Source organism: Cupressus sempervirens, chromosome 8 (genome assembly GCF_028749045.1).
Source record: "Cupressus sempervirens isolate cs-2001-9-10 chromosome 8, ASM2874904v1, whole genome shotgun sequence".
In the NCBI taxonomy this organism is placed as follows: domain Eukaryota; kingdom Viridiplantae; phylum Streptophyta; class Pinopsida; order Cupressales; family Cupressaceae; genus Cupressus; species Cupressus sempervirens.
Genome location: NC_143125.1, coordinates 441,128,359 through 441,132,496, shown reverse-complemented (window position 1 = coordinate 441,132,496; position 4,138 = coordinate 441,128,359).

Sequence of the window (4,138 nt, the reverse complement as noted above, 5' to 3'; positions counted from 1 at the left end):
AGGATACACTTTACCTCATACAAAACCTATGTGGGAAGAGCATGTCATTGCTAACAAGTTAAATGAGGATGTTTGTAGGGAGAGGATGATTAAGTATAGAGATATTGTCAGTTTTGAGTAGGAAATGAAAAAAGAAAATCCATCCTTTAAGGGATTCTATCTTGACGAAGACTTTTGGTCAAAATTGGACAAGTGTATAGAAAATTTTGATGAAATGGTAGCACAAGTCGCTGAAGCTATAAGAAACAAAGTTGACACCAAATGTTTTAATGAAGATATAAGATTGCATTCCTAAATTGTGAGTTCCAGGAAGTTTACATGACACAACCTCTGGGATTCAAGGTTGCCAATAAAGAACATCAACTACTCAAACTGTTAAAAGTACTCAATGGCCTCAAATAAGCTACTTGAGCGTGGTACATGAAAATTGATATTCACTACTAACTAGGTGAAGAGACCTGGCAATAGTCACATGGCATCTACATCTCTGAATCTAAGTATGCATGGGCTTTGTTGTTGAGGTCATTGATGATGAAGAGGATCATCTTGAGAGCTCAGAATGGGTAGAGCAAAGAAATAAGAAACAAAAGATGGTGGAAGTGCCACAGAAAGCTTGGCAAAAAGCCCTACAAATTTTGTTAGGGGGCAGTTAGTACTTTGATGATATTAGAAGGAGATATTTTGTATCCCAGGCATCTAAGGATGACCAAAGGGCTAAGAAACTATAGTTGCAAGCCTAGATGATTGATGATAGAATCATAGAAGAAAATGAGTTCATGAGTGATGACACATTCATAAAAATTGAAGAATTTAAAAGGTTCTTATTTAAATTGAAACAAAATGAATTATCTTTGTAGATGAAACCAGGTGATTCTGATGAGGTAGTTGTTGAATTAGTTCAGAAGCTACAAGAATATGATCCTGCCAATGAGACCCTCACTATGGAAGAAGCAAGAGACCTAGTCAGAAGAAGTGGCATGATTGTTTTCTTAGGATGGATATTAGTTCATTATTTCTATTAGACCCAATGAGAAGACAAGATAAGTCTATCTCATTTGAGGATGAAAATCAGCTTGGAGAGCTAAGAGGCCTTGGATATAACATTGATGCCTTGACAATGGCAATATGGAGTTTAGCTCTAGAAGACCAGACACCAGCTCTAATGGAAATCAAGGAATCCTTAAGGGGGAATGTTATTTTTTGGAATGTGCACTCCACCTCTAGTAGCCAAATTTATGGGATGCACACTTCAATGGCTCTATTGGGTAAAAACAAGATGGATACCCTTCAAGCACAATTATAGGGAGCTTATGAGAGATGCATTAAAACCAGGAGGAGTTATGAGGAAGAAATGAAGAAGACATATGTCTTGGAGTTGAAGACCCTCAAGTTGGAAAATGAGGTAGCAACATTAAAGAACAATGTTAGAACAACTACATAAATTCATGACAGAGATGTGCAGACAGAAGGCCAATTACCTAAAATAGTGGAAGCATTAGGCAAAACAATGGAGGTTGATGAAGAAGAGGACTTGGAATTAGACAAGGAAATTGAAGTTAGAACTATTAAGAACTTGCTGACTCGCAAAATAAATGCACTAGAATTGGTCTCTTAGAATGTGCATAGCAATTATCTTGTGTTGCAAGGAGTAGAATACAAGTGCTCAAAGGTTGTTGCCTTATTGTCTCCGCTTTTCACTACTTGGGGTCCATATATTCCATTTTTTTATAGTCTTGTACCTATACTGGCACAAAAGAAGGATCTACCTAAGGTAACTATCATAAACACTAGAAAAATGATAAATAAGGTGAAAGATCTAAATGGTTTCTTTGGTGGAAAATTGCAACTGATACAGAATAAAATGAAGACAATTGCCACAAGAAGACCCAATTTTGTACCTACAATTTTGGAGAATGATGGAAGAGTTAAGGATTGGGTGGAATGGTCAACATCTTTTGATAGCATTTTGAACCATCCTAAATTCTTAGCATACTATAATAATGAGGTAGGTGTGGTAGTGATTTATGATTTGATTGACATACTTTATAAGTTAGAGTCAGAAATGTTAAAAGTAACTGCAGAGGTGAAGGCAATAACTAATACTAAATGAAAAAAATGCCTTGAAGAATTGGATGCAATTAGGGATACCACCTGACCTGACATAGATACAAATATTTCCATATGGGAAGTCATTACAAATACCAAAGCTCTACCATTTGTTTGACAATGACTATACAAATCAGGGATGTAGTTAGAGGCAGAGTAGACAAGGAAAAGGTAAAGAAAGTGGTAAGAGATTGAAGACTAACATAATTTTCTCAAAGACACCTACATAAAGTGCCACCTACCATTTTTGTAACTACATCCAGTTTTTGATCAAAGTACAAAGAATGCTTGTAATGTACCAATGTAAAATATCTTTGTATCTTGCTTCCAATAGATTTTTGACATGTCTGCTCCCATCTGAAGCTCGTTGCAATCCTTCCTATAAAAGGATTTCCAAGATGTGGAGTTGAGGTATAAAATCTATGTAATTTTTAGCATTATACTATTTCGTATTTGATCTAGTTAGCTTTGATGTCAATATTATATGTTGTATTCAATTTTGCAATGAAGGAATACTAGTGAATCTTAAATGACATTCTATCATATTCTAAGTTATTCTTGAGTTATACCAGTAAATGTATTATTTTCAAGGAAGATTAATACAAAGGAAAATTTTGTCATATCTCTGTCTCTAGATTCTATCGCTATTTTTATATGTTGGTTATGTTGGGATTGAATGAACAAGGTTCATACAACTTAATGCAACTAGGATAGGTTGTATATTAGTTTGTTGTTGCTTTTAATTCAAGGAATTAAGTAAATGCTTCAATAAATTGATAGGTTTTCTAGTCATATGAGAGTAGATATTCGTAAGAATGGGGTTTAGGGTTAACTGCTAATCAAATAAATTGTAAGGCAATTAATTAGGTCAAAGTTTTGTTGGAATGTTCAAAATGGGGAGAGTACTTCTGGGGGGGGGGGGGGGGGGTTTAACGTTTTCTAATCTTTTAAATCAAATAACTGAAAGTAAATTGCATGCATATAAATACAACAAATAGCCATAAAGTAAACACATGCAATAACACATAACACAAGATTTGGTAACCCAGAAACCCTTCAAAAATAAGAAGGTAAAACTGGGGTGGGGATGATACCCACAAAAATCACTAGAGTAATATATGTTTGACCACTTTTAATGGTCTGACCTGTGAAAGGCATACCCTGTTAAAGGCTTTACACTATATCAATAGTGACCTGATTAGAGGATTTATAAACACTTACATGAAGTGTCACCTTGTTAAAGGATTTACAATAGGTTGTTAAACCCACCTAATACAATAGGATTTTCAATCACCTTCTTCAAAGGTTCTCTTCCCTAGCTATTAAGCTAACCTATCAATATAGGATTTCCAACATCTAATACAATGGCAAGAAAGTATTAGAACAATGAACCTGATAGTATTCAATCTCTAATTGCTGAATTTAGGCACTTGATCTGGTTTCTCTAATCTTGATCCCCTGAGATCTGAGATCTGATCATGTTCCTTATCCCGTGTGTTGTTCTGATCAACTAGATATGAAATTGTTGCTCTATTCCTCTAAGTCTTTCCTTCTTCACATTGAATTTTGCTATAGTCTCCCCATACACTATTCTCTACCACATATGCAATGGAGTTTTCAACCTCCTTTTAAAGATTGTGAAGACTTAGGGTTAGGTATGGATCTAAAATCCATATTGAATCTCAAGTTCCTGCTCATTCCTTGCATTTTTCTCATTGGTTTCATGTCTTCTCCATTTTTATGATTGGTTGCATGTAGATCTCATAGGGAATGTAAAAGATTGGTCCTTATCCCTTTTTCTCCTTTGAAATTCTTCTATGTCAGCTCCAAAAATGGTTTACATTTGAGTTTGTGAGGGCACAAACTCATATGATGATTTTGTGTTACTTAGCACATACTGGACTACTGGTGCTCGTCACATATACTATCCTGGATTGCTCGACACCTATTACATTCTATCTTGCTCGGCACATATATGATTCTTGTTCACTCAACATATGAAGCATTCTAACTTGCTCGGCATCAACTGTGA